This window comes from Musca autumnalis, unplaced genomic scaffold, assembly GCF_047663935.1.
Source record: "Musca autumnalis isolate F117 unplaced genomic scaffold, ASM4766393v1 scaffold_4, whole genome shotgun sequence".
Taxonomy (NCBI): Eukaryota; Metazoa; Arthropoda; class Insecta; order Diptera; family Muscidae; genus Musca; species Musca autumnalis.
The window spans coordinates 122,804,773-122,826,046 of NW_027411977.1; the positions used below are offsets into that span (position 1 = coordinate 122,804,773).

At 30.8% G+C, this 21,274-nt stretch overlaps 1 protein-coding gene across 1 annotated transcript in view; it reads left to right on the forward strand.

The window, feature by feature from the left end:
* klu (zinc finger protein klumpfuss) overlaps positions 1–21,274 on the forward strand; it is a 112,729-nt gene that overhangs the window by 55,283 nt on the left and 36,172 nt on the right. Inside the window, exon 2 of the mRNA XM_073980398.1 lies at positions 14,696–14,746. The gene's annotated coding sequence lies outside the window, so the exon portion shown is untranslated. The remainder of the gene's footprint in view (positions 1–14,695; positions 14,747–21,274) is intronic.

The following is a 21,274-nucleotide window of genomic DNA, read 5'->3' on the forward strand; positions in this document are numbered from 1 at the left end:
ACACACTTGCCAATAACCCATAAATTTATAAGAGAACAATAATATGACAAATTTTTCTACAAATACAGAAACGTTGCAGAAAAAAAGAAACCATTCTGTTTTTTTGCAACGCTGCAAGTTTGAGTTATTCGAGTTGATATTTTGTTCGCGTAATTAAAGTTCATATTGCTTGCACTACAAAATTGAACATTTTCTTTTTTTTTGTTTTGTTTTGGTCGCAGCACCACACATTTGTTCAATGGTGCGTTTGTTTTGTGGTTTGTGAATGGAATTTAGATTTTTCAGCTTGTTAGAATTTTAAAGAAAGAGAAAAAAACAAAATACAAAAAAATATTTTCATATATTTAACAGACTGTGTAAATGTGGCCATACAATTGTGGTGACCATTTGCCGTTTTTGAGGCATAGAAAAAAAAATAACTACTTTCAAAATAATAAACCATATGTATGACCATAGTTAAAAAGAAGTTTTAAAAATGTTGACACAGTTTTTCTTTACTGTAGTTAGTTGTTGCTCGACTAGAACCAGAAACATTTGGAATACTTCATTTTTCCCTTAACATCAAATGTTGGTAATTGATCCTGAATTTCATTGTTAATAAACAACAATTTCTACAAAGTGCCAGTAGTATACTAAAGTCCACTTTACAACATTTTAAAATTTCAACACTTTTCATTCCCACAAAAAAATATTATATTGCGGCTGTAACGGCATGCACGGCTGTGTGTTATTGTTTGCCATAAAATTCTGGCTACTAATTTGCTTACATGCTTTAAGTACAGACCACACACAAGCAGATAGCCATCACATTTGTGGACAAGTTTGTGATTTTGTGGTTATGACTGTTTCCTTTGGCCTCATCAGTACAGGGATGGAAACCCGTGATTTCTAAGAAGCATGGAATTATTTTTTAATATACATATTTCAAAAAAATTAATTCATGAAATTTGTTTTTTTTTTTTTCTTTGTTATTTTAAATGGAAAACACTTACAAAGTAGTATAGTAGCATTATAATTCCTTAATTTATCCTTTGTGATTAAAATTTCATGAAAATCTCCAACATGAAATTTAAACCGATCTATTATGAATGAAAATATATAATACCCAATATAGGTAATATGGGTATCAAATTAAAGGATACACATCATGGAGGCAAATAAAAATATAAACTTGCGTGTAGAACCGTTACGATCGGTATTTTTTATGTTTTTTAGATATTACTGAGTTTTTTTTTTTTTTGAAAATTGGATTTCTGCAATGTAAAATATACTTTTAAAATTGTTGAAGGCAATTTTGGCATTATAATTCCTTTATTTATCGTTTGTGATAAGTTTCTCTTGAATATCTCCAACTTGAGGTTTCGACCGATTTGTTATGAATGAAAATATATAACAACAAATATAGGCAATATGGGTATCAAGTTAAAGGATACACACCACGGAGGCAAATAAAAGTATAAACTTGCGCGTAGAACCGTTACGATCGGTATTTTTTATGTTTTGTAGATATTTCTGAGAATTTTTTTTTTTGAAAATTGGATTTCTTCAAAGTGAAATACACTTTTAAAGTTGCTGGAGGTAATTTTGGCATTATAATACCTTAATTTATCGTTTGTGATAAATTTCTCTAGAATATCTCCAATTTGAAGTTTCGACCGATCTATTATGAATGAAAATATATAACATCAAATATAGGCAATATGGGTATCAAATTAAAAGATATACATCCAGGAGGCAAATAAAAGTATAAACTTGCGCGTAGAACCGTTACGATCGGTATTTTTTATGTTTTTTAGATATTTCTGAGAATTTTTTTTTGAAAATTGGATTTCTTCAAAGTGAAATACACTTTTAAAGTTGCTGGAGGTAATTTTGGCATTATAATACCTTAATTTATCGTTTGTGATAAATTTCTCTAGAATATCTCCAACTTGAGGTTTCGACCGATCTATTATGAATGAAAATATATAACATCAAATATAGGCAATATGGGTATCAAATTAAAGGATATACATCCAGGAGGCATATAAAAATATAAACCTGTCAATAGATGCATTTTGATGTTTGACAAATATTTTTTAAAAATATTACCCAATTTTTTTTTTGAAATTTTATTAGAACAATTTAGGTTTACAAAGTAGCTGAAATTACCTTTGCCATTGTAATACCTAAAATTTTCGTTTGGGATTAATTTTTTATGGGTATCACCAACTTCAGATTTCAACCGATTTATTATGAATGATAATATGTAACGTTAAATATAGCCAATATGGGTATCAAATTAAAGAATATATATCAAGGAGACATACAAAAATATAAACCTGTACGTAGACACATTTTGTAGTCTTCCAAATGTTTTTCAAACATATTTCCAAAAATTATTGTTTAATTATTATTTTTTAAATTGTTTTTTTCCTATTTATTTTTGGCATTAAAATCTCCCAATTTGTTGTTTTATACTATTTTTTATGAATATCTCCAACTTGAAATTTCAACCGATCTATTATGAATGAGCGAAAATAGTTCCATAAATTGGCAATATGGGTATCAGAGTAAAGGATATGACGGAGGCATACAAACATATAAACCCAATTGTAAAAACATGTGGTTGTGATTTTTTATGTTTTCTACGTATTTGCCAAAAAATATTTAGATATTTTTCTTTATTTTAACATCAAACTAGGATAAATAAAAAAACGAAAATATTTTCCCACTACGATTAAATACCCATTCTCACACCACTATACAAAATGGAAATCTCTTCTCGTCAAGTTTTTCCAAATGATAGGATTAAATTTGTCTTAAATTATTCCAATAAACACTATTAATTTGATACTAATATTGCCCGCATTTAAACAAAATTCTTGTGTTCCTACTAAATTGCCTGGAATCTCATCTCTTAAATATTTATAAAAAAAAACAAAATTAATATGGAATTTTAGAAAAAAATTACTAATAATTTATTTTGCATAATAGCGGTAACTTGTAAAGCCACATAAATGTCAAATATAGGCATGCTTTATGTTTGTTTTCGTTTTTTTTCTTCTCTTCTTTTTTCCATCTTCTAAAACCATTTAAAGAGTTGTGATTCTTGATGTTTTCACATCATTTAAATTGCTAATTTATTTCTAGTTTAATGTGAAAACAAATGGCCACTTAATCAACTAACTATGCTATAGTACGGTTTGCTTTATATGTGAAAAATATATGTGTATTTTTTTTTGACTTACTGATTGTTTGAAAATTTAAATAGCAAACAAATGTTTTACACCACAATGCTAATGTCTGGCGGCATACCATAACATGACAAGCTGAGTGTGTGTGGGCGTTAAATACCACAGTTTATAATTATGAGCTTGGTTGAACAGCATGGCTGGCTGGTGGCTTGCTGGCTGGTTGATTGTCTGCTACAATTGGAGTATCATGTGGAATGTCACACATATGTATGTACAATCTAAAACCACAATAACAATACTCAAATTACAACAATATTATAATAATAAACTGATAAACAGAAATCATGCAACTCTCATGATTATTGTTATTATTATTTAGTTTAACAAGTGGCAGCATCAGCGGCAGCTTACATTGCCTACATTACAGCTGGCACAGAAGAAGGCGATGATATGCCACTGGGGTATTTATGTATGTACAACAACAATTCAAAGTAGATCAATGAAATATAAATCATCAGCAGCAGCTTGCTAGCTAGCATCATTGTCCGTCTATTTATAACAGAATTCATGTGATTTCCACTTTGAAAGAGAAGAGATAACAAACTCCTTTAGAAAAATAAACGCCAGTTTTTCCCTCTGCTGCTGCTTGTTTTACATAATTTGATTGTGGGTGCCTTTAGAGATAAGCTTCAAAGTGATATGGTGGTCGTCTAGGTTCAAAAGGGGTTATCTATCTAAGACACTTTTTAGTGGAAATGATTTTCGATTTTCAAAAAAGCAGCATTCAAAATCTATTGAACAGAAAATAGATTTTTAGAGGGGGGAGAGAGAGAGGGGAGATTCGACTGCAACAAAACAAATGTTTCTCATATAAATTAAAATGTATGGTGTTGCAGCCAGCGGAGCCACAATACTGGTTTGAACATTTGAAAACAGCAACAACGAAAATCTAACAAATTTTTATTTACGTCTAGAAACACACACACTCGGCAACTTTAAATCCATTCTTTTATAGACTGCATGTTAGAAACATTTTTCATTTGCTTCATATGTACAATGTGCAAAGTTTGGAACAAAACTTAAACTCCAGTTGTGACGTACAGCCAGTCAGCCAGCCAAACAGTGTTGTTTCTACCATTGTGGTCAGACCCGGTGGAATATCCATATGCACGTACATACATACATATGTGAATGTGGTTAAAAAGTGCACATGTGCACATTTTTCTAAAGGTCGTTTAGTTTATTCTTTGTCAAGCCGTTGCTGGTGTTCGTCTGTCTGTCTGTCGGTCCTTTCCAAACTATACTGTGAATTTATAATAATAAACAGTTGTTAAGTTTTAGGCCTTTTGGGAAACCAATAAAAAAAACAAAAAAAAATGAAAATATATTGTTTATGTCCAGGAGGTGAGGGAGGAAAAAACACACACATGCATTTTAAACCCCAACAAACCCGATTTAAACAAGAATAATATTGAAAAGACCTCTGAAGGTTAGACAAAAGTATTAAGAGAAGTAACAGGTTTCTAGCCAACTCTCTGGCGTTGTAAATGCATAATAAATTGTTATAATTATTAATCGTGGGGGCCAAAGGTTGAACGTTATGCCACATTTTATTAAACAAAAAATCTAGCTGGACTCACTAACCAGCTAGCTAGGTACCAATGCCAATTATCCACAAGAATAATTTTTTGATTAAGTCTTAACAAAAAAATATAATAATAATAAAAATAACAACAACAACAACTTTGAAGAAAATTGAACGATGATTAATGCCAAAGCAACAAACAAAAGCTAATGAGTAACAACAAAATTGATTCGTTAAGCTAAATATATTTCTACAAACATACAAAGTCTTATGTTTATTATTTGAAATTAATATATTTAGAGTTTAAATTAATATAAATTGTTGCAAAATTGTATTCCAAATAGAATAGAATTGTTTTATAAACTGTTATAAATATAAAACATATACATATGCCATACGTCGAGGTATATTAACGAAGGTAAAAGTGACTGTCGGATTGACTTTATAGATTTTTTGCAAATAAAGACAAGATATTTTTAAAACATTTAAAAAGCTATATATTTCTAAATGGTTTTCATGTTTATCCCAAGAACATTTTGAGGATGGCGCTTTTATTCAATATTTTCAATGACATTTTATTTCTATAACAACAATCATATTTTTTGTAAAATTTTTAGTTATGTTACTATATGGGTATATCTTATATAAGTATACCTTCCCAAAAAATACCAGAAGTTTAAATACATTTTATTTTTAATTTTAAAATATATTTTTAAAGGTCTAATATTTCCTATATGGACACTAAATGAAAGCAAATTTTGAGTATATTTCCTTTAATGAAGTTTCAATAAAATTTGATTCGTATTTTCTGCATTTATTTTTGTTTTGAGGTTTCTTATTAATTTCATAAATTTTCTACAAATTACTTTCGAAAATTGTTTTTTTATTTTTATATAAAAAATAAATATAACAATAAAACAACAACAAAACACGTTTGTATCGTAACTCTTGGCTTTATAAATATTCAATTACAATATTTTATCGATTGAGACCAATTTTATTAAAAAACCTCTAATATGAAATTACAACCGATTTATTATGAATGAAGATATATAACTCTAAATGTTGCCGATGAAAAGGTATGTTCTCAGTATCCTAAGGAAAATATAAACTCATTTGTGGCTGCATCTGGTTCTAATTTTTTTAAATAATTCTGAAAAGTGGCCAAATTTTTGGTTTAGTTTAAAAAAAAAAAAGATCAATAAATGCAATTATAAAGTAGTTTATAGTATTTTTGACATCATAATACTTAAATTTCTAGTTTGAAATGAATTTTGAATGAAAATGTCAAACTTAAGATTTTAACCGATCTATTATGAATGAAAATATACCACATCAAATATAGGCAATATGGATGTCAAATAAAAAGTTATACATTCAGGAGACCCACAAGAATATAAACCTGCCTATAGATCAATTTTGATGGGTAGTTTTCTAAATATTTAAAAAAATATATATACATATTTCCTAGTTTTTTTTTTTTTTTTTTTTTTTTGAAATGTGATTTCCTTCCAATGAAGTTTACTTTCAAAGTACTTGAGTGATTATTATAATCCCTTAATTTATCGTTTAAGAGACCCACAAGAATATAAACCTGCCTATAGATCAATTTTGATGGGTAGTTTTCTAAATATTTTAAAAAAAATATTTGTATATACATATTTCCTAGTTTTTTTTTTTTTTGAAATGTGATTTCCTTTCAATGAAGTTTACTTTCAAAGTACTTGAGTGATTATTATAATCCCTTAATTTATCGTTTAAGACAAATTATTCATAAATATCTTAAACTTGAGATTTCAACCGATACATTTGGAATGAAAATATATAACATCAAAGATATGCAATATGAGTATCTAATGAAAGGTTTTACATTCAGTAGTCCTACAAAAATATAAACATCCCTATAGAAGGCTTTTTGTAGATTCCCAAATATTTTTTCCAAAACATTTCCCAATTTTTTTGTTTATAAATTTGATTTTCAATAACATGAAAAACAACTACAAAGCATTAGAAAGTATTTTTGGTATTATAATCCTTTATCATATCGTTTGCGAATAATTTTTCATGAATATCTCCAACTTGAGATTTCAACCGATCTATTATGAATGAAAATATATAACATCAAATATAGGCAATATGGGTATCACATTAAACGATATACATTCAGCAGACATATAAAAGTATAAGCTTGCCGATTTTTTAGTTTCCCAAAATATTTGGGAAATTTTTTTTGAAACTTGGTTTCCTTCAATATGCATCACATATTTAAAGTAGTTGAAAGTGTTTATACATTATGGTCCCGTAATTTATCGTTTGCAATACATTTTTGATGAATATCTCCAACTTGAGATTTCAACCGATCTGTTATGAATGAAAATATATAATACCAAATATAGGCAATATGGGTATCAAATTAAAGGATATTTATCAAGGAGACATAGAAAAATATAAACCTGGCTGTTTGCTGTTTTCCAAATTTTTTAAACATATTTCCAAAATGACTATTTTTTATTTTTGGCTTTTATCGAAGGAAAACATATTAAAAAGGAGTAGACATTAAAATCCCCTGAATTTTCGTTTCTGACTAATTTTTCATAAATATCTCCAACCGATCTATTATGAATGAGAATATATAATTCCAAACATAGGCAATATGGGTATCAAATAAAAATATCAGTATATATAATTCTAAATATAGGCAATATGGCTATCAAATTAAAGTATACACCTCACATAGGCAAGGCATACAAAAATATAAACCCATTTTTACAATTATAGGAATTCGATTTTTTTAGGTTTTCTACATATTTGCCAATAAAGTATTTAGTCATTTGTGCTTCTTTCACATGATATGGCGGGAACATTTCAAAAATATTTTTTTTTGTCATTTTTACCAATAAAATATTCTAAATTGATGTTTAATACTTATTTATGTAAAAATCTCAAATTTGCCAATAAAATATTCTAAATTGATGTTTTATACTTATTTATGTAAAAATCTCAAATTTGAAATTTTAACCGAATAATAGCTAAAATAGGCATAACAAATGTTCAAAATAAAATGATTGCATGTTCAATACGAAATAGCATTACAGACGATTTCATCCGATTTATTAGAAATGAGAATATATAGCAGAAAATATCATCGATATGGATATCAAACGAAAGCATTTGTATTCCATAGACACATGAAAATATAAACTCGTCTATAGGTGTATTTGAGCCCGGGATTTTCACAACTTAAACATATTTTCATTTGAATATTCGTGTATTTTTTTATTTACGTTTCAATAAAGTGGAATACTCTACAAAACAAAAGTTTTTAGCCGTTAAAGTATAAGAAAATCTTAACTAATCGCTTGAGATTGATTTTTATCGAAAATATTAAACTTGCAATTTCAACTGATTTATTATGAATAAAAATATATGGTCAAAAATATCAACAATATGGGTATCAAACTTTAGGAAATTTCAAACAAATAATAAAATGATAGCAAAATATGTTTTTAACAAAAATTGCGATTTGTATACTAAACTGAAACCGCGAAATATTGAATCCCAAACAATTTATGAATGAGAATATAGAAATCCAAAACTACGTACTAAACTAAAGAAATTGAATGAGTATACAAAACCCATAATTATAAGAAAAAACTTATGTACATTTCATGTGAAACCGTACAGCCTTATATATATTTTTGTATATGACACTTTGCTTTTATGTGGTTTGCAATTACCACTTGAGGGTGGAATTCTTAAAAAAAAGTAACACATACGCTCTCGTATGTACTCTTTATAGACCTACAATGAAGCTATGTAACAATTTCTTTGCTAAAATTTCTAGTTTCGCTATGCAATTTTCAAGTAAGAAGCAACAATTGTTGTTGTTGCTGAACACTACACATAAGGAAATTGTTAGCAATTTGCTTAGAATTTTTTGCACTTGCTTGCTTTAGAGGCAGCCAGTGAGTGAGTGATCCAGGTTTCTTAACAATAATCTTTTACCATAACCACAAAAAACACTATATTATTACCTATTATTACCATAAAGAATGGTCATCAAAGCACGAGCTGGATGGACTTCCATGGAGCGCAGAGGCAACATTTATACACGCAGACACCTCACACACACATCAACTATGGAATAATATCAGGCAGTATATAAGGTAGTAGAGTTATTATAACTAACACCATTGGAATTTGATGATTTAAGTTTTTCCTTTTCATAACAAAACAAAACAGTAAAAAGATTATGTTCTAGATTCAGTAACCACCAACGCTAAACAACAACAACAGCAACAAGACCAGCTTTCATTTACCACCCAACTTTGCAACAAGTGAGGAAGGAATGTCTAATGGAAACAATTGCTAGTCTTTTGTTTTGTACGGTGGGGGTTCAGGCAAAAAAAAAAAAAAACTAAACTGAGCGTGTTTTAAGTTGTCTGACTAAGTTGGTTGAATTGTTAGCTGGTTGGCTGATTCCATACTTAGAAATGGATGGATGGATAAACAATGGATGGATGGATAGATGCCATGGTTTAAATGGTGTTTTGTAAACAAGAATTAGCAGCGCGTGCTAAAACCTTAAAAAAATACAATACAAACGAAAGCTTATACAAACAATGCTTATAGACAGACATACATAGATATATGTTTAATAAATTGGCATTAGAAAATTTTTCTTGCATTCTTTTGGAATATCTTGGTGTGGTGCTGTTAATATTGGTGTAGATTTTTTTAATTCAATATTTAGAAACTTTTAAATATTTTTAATTTCACCGGATATTTTAAATGCAAAATAATTATATCGCTTTTTTCAACGAAGTAAAGCCTTCACTGAAACCATTCAGCCAAGCTGAATAGTGTAATACACAGGGGTATTTTTGAAACACATTGAAATGTTACTCAATTTAACATTAAGGTAGTAACCTATTATTCTGCCACAACTTAAAATAATTCGCTACTTGACATTAATTGTTTATTAACTAATTCCCTGTTATGTCCCCAAACAAGCCATTGTGCGACACAATCATATAACTCCCGCAAAAATAAGCGTTTTTCTGCTATCAATCTATGTATATAACAATGTGTGTGTGATCATTATAAACCATGATTGGGTGTATGCGTGTTTTGAAGTTTTGATATGCCATGTGCTCAACGTCATCATCATCTCATGAAGAAACATATACAATATGGCATGTGCGCGCAAGCGTGCTTGCCTGCTTACTTACATTTCGCCTCTAAGCTTACACATTGGCTCGAGTCATCGTCATACCGACAGATACTCTCTGATTCACTCACCATACGTACGTACTAACTACCTCACACATTGGCCTTAGTTGTGAAGCTTTTTGTTTCCAACATGGGGTTTTGTTTTTCCTTTTGTTATCTTTGGTTGGTGTTGATAACTAAAGCCATAAATCTAATGCTATTTTACCACAAAAATAGCATAAAAATGGTAGCAATGTTATGTTGTTAAGGTTTTTTTTACTTTATTTTTAAAACAATAAGCAAAAAATGCAACAAAGCAGCTAATAATATTCCCCTCCTTTAAATTGAATAAAAAAGAACAAAACAAAATACCTCGCTCAATGTTATACGGAGGGGGGAAGAGTGCAACATATCTCGGTACATCTACTTAAATTTCTGCAAGTTTTGCCATGACTTTTGGGGCGGGGGTACGTACATGTAATTACAATCATTATATGGTCTGTCGCGTTTTATTTAAACTACCATCAGTTTGTGAGCTAGTCATTGCAAGTTACGGCAGCAACTAAAGTGCACTTAAGCTTCTTTGTTGTGCTTTCCATCCATGTTAATACCTTCATTTTTACGTTAAATATAGCATTCAGCAGCAGCAGCAATCCACCAATGACATGTTGTTATGAATGCTGAGAAATATACGCAAAAAATTATGTTTTATTTAATTCAATTAAATTTAAAATAATTCATATAGAATAGAGAACATAAAAGCACTTGAACGTGTTTGAAATATTTAAAAGGCGTATTCAGCTAGATTAAATGATCGATTATCATTTGAAAAGTTTATTCAGCTAGTACGAATACCATTTCTGTTGTGAATATCATATTTAACCCAACATTCCTTTGTTTTAAGCTGAATTGAAATTTTCTTATAGAATGTGCTGAATCAAGGTTTTTAAAGGGAGGGAATTATATCTCGCAATTCTCTATTGAAGTTTTTTTTAGCTAAAAAGACATTCAGCCACGCAAACTTAAATATTTCTTGGAGAAAAACGTATTCAGCTAAGCTAACTTGAAGCTTTCTTAGAGACAGCGATACATAGCTAAGCTAAGTTGGGTTCTCTCAATAAAAATTGTATTCAGCTGATCTTAATTAGAGCATTTTTAAAAAAAACTGTATTCAGCTCAGCTGAATTAAAGTTTTTTTTTCTGAAGAAAACGTTGTTCAGCTCAGCTGAATAGAAGTTGTCTTGCCGAGAACTGTGTTCAGCTCTGCTGACATGAAGTATTCCTGCAGAAAACTGTATTCAGCTTTGCTGAATTGAGGTTTTGTTGCAGAAAAATGTATTCAACTTGGCAGAATTTGAGTTTTCTTGCAAAACCCGTTATTACGCTCAGCTGAATTGCATTTTGCTCACAGAAAACTGTATTCAGATCTGCAGAATTGAAGTTTTCCTACTGATAACTGTATTCAGTTCTACTGAAATTAAATTTTTCTGCAGAAAAATGTATTCAGGTCTACTGAATTGGGGATTTTGTTGCAGAAAAACCAACCAAACTTATCTGAAGTTTCCTTATAGAAAAGTGTATTCATCTAAGGAACATTAAAATAAAACTATATTCAGGTCTGCAGGAAACGTTGTTTAGCTCAACTGAATTGACAGAAAAATATGTTCAGCCAAGCTTATTTGAAATTTTCTTAAGAATATGTATTCTACTCAGCCTTTCTTAAAGAAAACTTTATTCAGCTTTGCTGAATTGAAGTATTCCTGCAAAAAAAAAACTGTATTCAGATTTGCTAAATTGAAGTTTTCCTGTAGAGAAAGTTCTTTATAACAGCTGAATTTAAATTTTCCTGTAGAAAAAGTTGTTCTTCTAATCTGAATTAAAGTTTTCTTGCAGAAAGAGATTTTCAGCAGAACTCATTTGAGGTTTTCTTATAGGGAGTGTATTCAGCTAAGCCTTTTTCAAAGAGAACAGTATTCAGCTGTATTGCAGTATTCATGCAGAAAACGTTATTCAGCTCAGTTGAGTTGAAGTTTTCCTGTTGAAAACGTTCTTCAGCTCAGCTGAGTTAAAGTTTTCATGCAGAAAATATTATTCAGCTCAGCTGAATTGAAGTTTTTCTGTAGAAAACGTTATTCAGCTCTGCTCAATTGAAAATTCCCTGTAGAAAAGGTTATTCACCTCTGCTGAGTTAAAGTTTTCCTGCAGAAAACTGTATTCAGCTTTGCAAAATTAAAGTATTCTTGCAGAAAACTGTACTCAGCTCTGCTGAATTGAAGTTTTCCTGCAGAAAAGTGTACTCAGCTCTGCAGAATTGAAGTATTACTTCAGCAAACTGTACTCAGCTCTGCTGAACTGAAGTTTTTCTGCAGAAAACTGTATTCAGCTCTGCTGTATCTCTGTATTCAACTAAAATTTTATTCAGCTGAGCTGAATGTAATTGTATAGAGCTGAATATAACCTTTTCTTATGGTAAACTTTATTCAGCTGAGTTGCACCATTTTTTGTAATAAAAAAAAACGTTATTCGGCTATGCTAAATAAATATTTATGTTACAGGCTTTTAGAGGAAAAAGTATTTTGTTGAGTTTATTTATGCTAAATGGAATTTTAATTCTCTATTCAGCTGTTAAAGATTACATGTTTCGTACAGACATCACAAATAATATTATCCTGTGAGCAATTTTAGTTTATGTAAAGATTTTTAATACATACATTTATTAAACAACGCTGAATATTTTTGACTGTTTGAAATTTGCCTACAACGATTTTTCTGTTTTTATTTTATTATTATTTTACGTTTACCCTTATATATATATATATATATATATATATATATATATATATATATATATATATATATATATATATATATAATCAAGTCAATGTAATATATATATATATATATATATATATATATTACATTGACTTGATAAACAAAAAATTACATTTTGTGATTATTTTGTTTTTCTCTCCACCCTAGTGTCCACTTAATAATGCATTTACATGCTTAAACAAAGTATCTGATTTTACAAACAAATCCCTGGAGCGTTAATTTCGAAACAAAAAAAGGTAGAAAAAAACTTGTAGATCTTGTCATTGATGATTTTCCTTAAAATGAAGAGGGTGGTTTCAATTTCTCTTTTTATACCCTTCAAGGCTATGCTTGGTGTTTTGTGGTTTTCACAAAGTTTCCTGTCTTTTTTGTTGGGTATTTATTTTTGTGAAGCAAGAAACAAAAATACATGAAACCGTGGGAGCGCAATCAATATCAGTACCTCTCGAATGTATCACTGGTTTTTCTGGTTCCTTGGTTTTAAGTTTTGTGGCTAATATTGTGGAATTTGATTTGCCTGGCATCTTCGTCGTCATCGTCATCGCCGCCGTCGCCGTGGACGTCACCATCAAACAGCAACCACAACCATAGTTGACACTTGTTGTTTTATGGCTTTTAAAAAGGTTCTGACACATTTTAGCATATTTCTTACTCTTAACGCCCGCATATTTCGTTATGGCCACAAACATGAAAATTTGATGCCAAAAAATCACAAACACACACATGCATGTGTTATACGCATCTCTATGTAATACACCAAACTTAAATCACCTGTGGCCTATAAATTCTTTTTTCTGTAGTTTTAGTCGCTGTGTTAAAAAAAGAGAAACCAAAAGAAGAACTTTTGCCAATATGCAAAATATAGCGTTGTGATGTGGTTGGTGGTGATGGTGTTGCGTATCTTCAAGTCTTGGTCTGCTGTTGTTTTTTGTTTGTCTCTTTGGACCAATGATGGATCACCGTAGATAAGCAGATTCGTCTTCTTTCTTTTGTGGATTTTTTTTGTTTTGTTTCTTTTTTATGATTATTGTTAGCATTTCTTGGAGACTTTTGTTGGGCCTCCAACAGAAGAAGAAGAGAGTATGGCCTGGTTGGTTGATCGGTTTGTTGTGCGATGTGCGTGCATATAATCGCATCAAGTCATATGACAGACATTTGTTGCTTTTAGCTGTGTGGCAACTTAAGTATGACAATCTATGGCTAAGACTCAAAAGCTAGTAGTAGTGGCCTGGTGTATATTTGTGGGTTATATGAATGCAACTGTGACGGCATCAAAAGGCTTAAAGCGCATGTCATCGGACATAAAACACATACACGCACAAAAGTCTTCAAAAAATAGTTGCTGGGATGAATACTACTGACCAACGGAGGACCACAAAAAAGAAGGCAACAATTCTGTGCAACAAGTTGCTGGGTGTTGTAGTTGTTGTTCTTGGCCACAAAGTATTCCACCATCTGCAGCTTGTGCTTATCATTATTATATGCCACAAAATGGAAAGACAGACAAATCTATTGTTGTTGTTGGATTTTTATGCATAGAATTGAGTTGACGAAGAAGCATTTTGTAGACTCAACATGACGTATGTCATTTTACACATGCAACCACTGCATTAAAGGTGTTACAGCAAATGTCTCTGCTGTTGCCGTTTTTTGCTGTTGTTGTTATTATTGTTGTTTTGCGGCTGTTAACTGTTTTCGTGAGAGCTTACATATGAAATTGAAAAATATGTTTAGAGTTGTCAGGTGTTTTCAAGGTGTTCGTATGTATGTACCACATGACTAATAATTGTGGTATTTCATATGAGGGTGTATCCCAAGAGATTATCTATTTTTTTAAATGATTTTTTTTTATTAATTTTTAACTTTTATTCTTTCTCTTGTTTACTTGCAGCTAACTTCAAATCCCTAGAAATGTGTAACATAAAACCGAAACTATAATAAGGTAAGTTTTATACGGAGTATAAAGTGTATTGAAAAGTGTTGAACCAAATCCTCCGAAATGGCTGAAATTTAGTATTAAGTCTTATTTTTGGGCCACAAAACTTTTCTCCGGAAAATTTTCGGTAGAGGTTTACGTTTTGATATAGCCCCCATATAACAAAACCTCCAGATTTTTGATATTCTGGGGGTTTTAGCCTTACTTAGTCCTTCGTACTTAGTCTTCGTTGGAGCCACAAAACTTTTCTCCAGAATTTTGTCAGTACAGATCCAAGTTTTTATATAACCGTCATAGAATGGTACCTTCTGATTTTCGGTTTTTTAAAGTTTTAGCCATATTATCCTATCGGAATGACAGAATTTTGGTATTTAGCCTTCGATATGGGAACACAACATTCCTACAGAGAATTGTGGATATTTTTAAGGCTTCCAAGAAGGCGTGGATATTTTAAAGAATTGTTTTAGGCCTTCCAAGAAGCCGTGCATATTTTAAAGAATATTTTTAGGCCTACCAAGACGGCGTGGATATTTTAAAGAATATTTTTGGGATTGACATATTTTTAAAAATATGTTTAGGCCCGCCAAGAAGGCGTGGAATATTTTTAAGAATATTTTTAGGTCTGTCAACAAGGCGTGGAATATTTTTAGGGATATTTTAGGTCTGTCAACAAGGCGTGGAATATTTTTAGGGATATTTTAGGTCTGTCAACAAGCCGTGGAATATTTTTAGGCCTGTCAAGAAGGCGTGGAATATTTTAAAGAATGTTTTTAGGCCTGCAAAGAAGGCGTGGAATATTTTTAAGAATATTTTGAGGCCTGTCAAGAAAGCGTGGAATATTTTTAAGAATATTTTGAGGCCTGTCAAGAAGGCGTGGAATATTTTTAGGCCTGCCAAGAAGGCCTGGAATATTTTTAAGAATATTTTTATGCCTGTCAAGAAGGCGTGGAATATTTTTAGGCCTGCCAAGAAGGCCTGGAATATTTTTAAGAATATTTTTAGGCCTGCCAAGAAGGCCTGGAATATTTTTAAGAACATTTTTAGACCTGCCAAGGAGGCCTGGAATATTTTTATGAATATTTTTGGCGTGCCAAGAAGGCCAGGAATATTTTTAGGCCTGCCAAGAAGGCCTGGAAAATTTTTAAGAATATTTTTGGGCCTGCCAAGAAGGCGTGAAATATTTTTAAGAATATTTTAGGCCTGCCAAGAAGGTATGACTTTTTTAAAGAATATCTTTTAGGCCTGCCAAGAAGGCGTGGATATTTTAAAGAATATTTTTTAGGCCTACCAAGAATGAGAAGAAGGCCTGGAAATTTTTAAGAATGCTTTTTAGACCTGCCAAGAAGGCTTGAGTATTTTAAAGAATATTTTTTAGGCCTGCCAAGAAGGTTTGTATATTTTAAAGAATATTTTTAGGTCTGGCCCGCCAAGAAGGCGTGGATATTTTAAAGAATATTTTTTAGGCCTACCAAGAATGAGAAGAAGGTCTGGAAATTTTTAAGAATTCTTTTTAGGCCTGACAAGAAGGCTTGGGTATTTTAAAGAATATTATTTAGGCCTGCCAAGAAGGCGTGGATATTTTAAAGAATATTTTTGGGATTGACATATTTTTAAAAATATGTTTAGGCCCGCCAAGAAGGCGTGGAATATTTTTAAGAATATTTTTAGGTCTGTCAACAAGGCGTGGAATATTTTTAGGGATATTTTAGGTCTGTCAACAAGGCGTGGAATATTTTTAGGGATATTTTAGGTCTGTCAACAAGCCGTGGAATATTTTTAGGCCTGTCAAGAAGGCGTGGAATATTTTAAAGAATGTTTTTAGGCCTGCAAAGAAGGCGTGGAATATTTTTAAGAATATTTTGAGGCCTGTCAAGAAAGCGTGGAATATTTTTAAGAATATTTTGAGGCCTGTCAAGAAGGCGTGGAATATTTTTAGGCCTGCCAAGAAGGCCTGGAATATTTTTAAGAATATTTTTATGCCTGTCAAGAAGGCGTGGAATATTTTTAGGCCTGCCAAGAAGGCCTGGAATATTTTTAAGAATATTTTTAGGCCTGCCAAGAAGGCCTGGAATATTTTTAAGAACATTTTTAGACCTGCCAAGGAGGCCTGGAATATTTTTATGAATATTTTTGGCGTGCCAAGAAGGCCAGGAATATTTTTAGGCCTGCCAAGAAGGCCTGGAAAATTTTTAAGAATATTTTTGGGCCTGCCAAGAAGGCGTGAAATATTTTTAAGAATATTTTAGGTCTGCCAAGAAGGTATGACTTTTTTAAAGAATATCTTTTAGGCCTGCCAAGAAGGCGTGGATATTTTAAAGAATATTTTTTAGGCCTACCAAGAATGAGAAGAAGGCCTGGAAATTTTTAAGAATGCTTTTTAGACCTGCCAAGAAGGCTTGAGTATTTTAAAGAATATTTTTTAGGCCTGCCAAGAAGGTTTGTATATTTTAAAGAATATTTTTAGGTCTGGCCCGCCAAGAAGGCGTGGATATTTTAAAGAATATTTTTTAGGCCTACCAAGAATGAGAAGAAGGTCTGGAAATTTTTAAGAATTCTTTTTAGGCCTGACAAGAAGGCTTGGGTATTTTAAAGAATATTATTTAGGCCTGCCAAGAAGGCGTGGATATTTTAAAGAATATTTTTTAGGCCTGTCAAGAAGGCGTGGATATTTTAAAGAATGTTTTGTAAGTCTGCCAAGAAGGCGTGGATATTTTAAAGAATATTTTTTGGGCTGATAAGAAGGCGTGGATATTTTAAAGAATATTTTTTTGGGCTGCTAAGAAGGCCAGGAAAGTTTTAAAAACATTTTTTTGGGATGCCAAGAAGGCCTGGAAAGTTTTAAAAATATTTTTTTGGGCTGCCAAGAAGGCCTGGAAAGTTTTAAGAATATTTTTTTGGGCTGCCAAAAAGCCCTGGAAAGTTTTAAGAATATTTTTTGGGCTCCCAAGAAGGCCTGGAAAGTTTTAGGAATATTTTTTGGGCTGCCAAGAAGGCCTGGAGAGTTTAAGGAATATTTTTTTGGGCTGCCAAGAAGGCCTGGAGAGTTTAAGGAATATTTTTTTGGGCTGCCAAGAAGGGCTGGAGAGTTTAAGGAATATTTTTTTGGGCTGCCAAGAAGGCCTGGAAATGTTTAAGAATATTTTTTTGGGCTGCCAAGAAGGCCTGGAAAGTTTTAAGAATATTTTTTGTACTTTCATAAAAAATAGGAAAATAATATTTCCATTAAATTCCAATACAAAACGTGATGTAGGATATAAAAAGAGAGGCCCGGCCGAAATTAACACCTTTCTAAATTGTAGAATTTAATATACATATATTTAGAATATTATATTCAAGATACATTTGGCTTGGCTGAATAACGATTTTTTCTGCAGAAAATTACTTTCAACAGAGTTGATTATGTACTTTTCTTTAGCAAATTATATTCCGCTTGTTGCTGTAGAAAAATTTGCCCTTGGCTCTTATAAAACTTTAACTTTTTTTGCCCAGCTGAATTTCATAAATCTTGCAACTAAATGAATAAACGAAATTCATTGAAAGTACTCAATGCTGACCTCACATTTTTTATATTCTCTATACATTTTTTTCTTTCTTAAATTATTTTAAATCTTAAGCCAAAAGTTCAAACTTCATTCATCTCTTTCTGTATTTTATCAAAAATATTTTCTTCTTTATTATAATTTGGCCTCAAAACCCGTAAAAAACTGTTATATAGGCAACTTGCAATGTTGATTCATAACAATGCTTAACACAGTTCAATTTTTCTTTTTTGCTTTTCTCATCCATCGTTCTTAAACAAAAACCGAAAAATGTATCATAACATCATATAAACAGCTTGCAGTTTTCAATGTTCTTTGTTTTATTATTAATCCATTTTTTCATTTTATTTCAAAGAAAGCAACAAAGAAATTTTGTATTTCATTCATTTTTATTCAGTTCAGTTCAGTTTTTTTTGTGTATAATAGGCGCCATAAATTTCGAAATTTTTTCCCTTAAATGAGCACGAATTTTTGCTAATAACTGCAATGTTAACAATTTTACGTTAGTGCTGTTTTAGACCATTGTGGAAAAAACAGAGCACAGAGTTTATATTTTTTACTTTCACAGCACAATCCATGATTATGAATGGAAGAAGCAAGAACTAAGAAACAATCAAAAATCATCATTCTTTTTCAATAGTTATATAAAAACGGTTATTTGCCACCAAGAAAAAATTTGTCATTGTGTTTATTAACCAAAACACCATGGCTGGTAGATTGAAAAAATTAAGTTATCAAACAACGGGCAAATAAAAGAAATAAAAAAAAAATTTTATATTGGCACATTAAAGCTGAGCTAATTCGTTTAAATGTTGCTATATTTGTCTGCTTGCATACATATTAAAATTTGTGTAGCAATAAAATAAGCCATTAAATAGAATTTGATGATCGGTGGAAAAAAATCTATTTTTTTTTTAATTTTATTTATTTGTATCTATATTGACCTTAAAATGAGGTTTTTGCTGGATGGTCATTTTGAAGTTTTAAATTTTTAATGACAATTTTTGCGTTTTATTTTTTATACTTTTTTGAATTGTCCCAAGTCATTACAATTAAAATTTTCTTTGTTGTTTTTTTTATAATTTCTAAATAAAAACTGCAACAACAGCAGCATAAAAAGAAACAAGCACATATAACAGAAAATCAAAATCAATTTCGTTATGACAAAAGTGGCAATCTGTCTAAAACGTTCAACGTTTTTGTTTGTGATTTTTCAATGGCATTTGGGGCCTTTTCATTTCAATTTTTTTTGTTCTAACATAAGCAATGGCCAAACGTTTTACTTTTTCTATTCAATTTTTAAAATTCACCTGTATTTGAAACTTCAATGTCTACGACAAAAATATATTCTTACATACATACATACATATGTACATATATGACAAATATTCAGCCAGACACACAAGCACACACTTCTAAATCCACCACATAGACATTTAATGCAATTCCTTAGTGGCCTAAAATAGAAGGTCGTCGTTGTTTACCATTTTTAGATGGAAACGTTGCAACCATAACCACAGCAGCAACAACAACATTTGTAGTCTCAGCACTATACACTTGACGCAAATGCAAAAGGCAACAGCAACAAAAAAATAAAGACTCCTGCGCCTCCCATGCAATCATCTCTTGACAATTTCGGTATATGACTGCATCGTTTCTCAAATACGAATGCCCGAGACAAAAGATTTAAGCAACAAACTTTAGATGATCAAATGTGAACTTGCCAAAGAAAACAAAACAAAATCTACGCATTTTGCAACCAACAACAACAAACTAAGTAAATAAACCATTCAAAAAATACGTTAGGACGACAGACAAACAGGCGTACAAATGAACAAACGGGCAGACGACATACACATACAAGACACAGAATATCGTAGATTTTTTTATTGCGAACGCATTGACTTGACTTGGTAAGACAAGCATATATGATCGATCTTGACGTTATTTTGTTTTGTATCGCAATTGTTGTTGTTCTTGTTGATTTTTAGAGGAGATTTGCAACAAGCAAACAAACCAAAAAGTTGGGGAAGGAAACTAAGGCAAATATTTTTTATGATTAAAAATAAATATTAAATTTGGAAAATGTTTAATATGTTCATGTTCAGCTTTGCTGAATTGCAATTTATCGCCAGGAAACATTTGCAATTTGCTCAAGCAAATTTATATTCAGCTCGGCTGAATTGTTATTTTTCCATTGGAAATAATATTCAGCTCAACAAAATTGCAATTTATCGTCAAAAAGTAATATTCAGCTAAGCTGAATTGAAACTTAAGGACAGAAAATTATATTCATCTGAGCGGAACTGCAATTTATCCATAGGAAATAATATTCAGTTAAACAGAATTACAATTTGTCTACAAATAATCAAATTCAGCTAAGCTGAATTGTATTTGTCTATTGAAAATAAAATTCAGCTCAGCTGAATTTTATTTTTTTATTGGAAATAATATTCAGCTCAACAGAACTGAACTCAAATTCAGCTAAGCTGAATTAGAATTTGTCCATAGAAAAATATATTCAACTCAACTGAGTTATAATTTTTCCATAGGAAATAATGTTCAGCTCAACAGAATTGCAATTTATCGTCAAAAAGTAAAATTCAACTAAGCTAAATGGCAATGTAAGAACAGAAAATTATATTTTCAATTTATCAATAGAAAACAATATTCATCTAAATTGAATTCGAATTTTATCATAGGAAATTATATTCAGCTCAGATGAATTATATTTTCATTGGGAATAATATTCAGCTCAACAGAATTGCAATTTATGCACAAACAATTAAATTCAGTTAAGCTGAATTGGAATTTAGGAAATTATATTCTGACTTCCAAATTATCCCTACAATATAAGATTCAGCATAGGTGTGTTGCAATTTAACTATATAAAGTAAATAAGTCAGCTCTGTTGAATTATAATTTTCCAAAATTAGGCTCAACATAATTGCAGTTTATCCACAAAAAATCTAATTCAGCTAAGCTGAATTGCAAT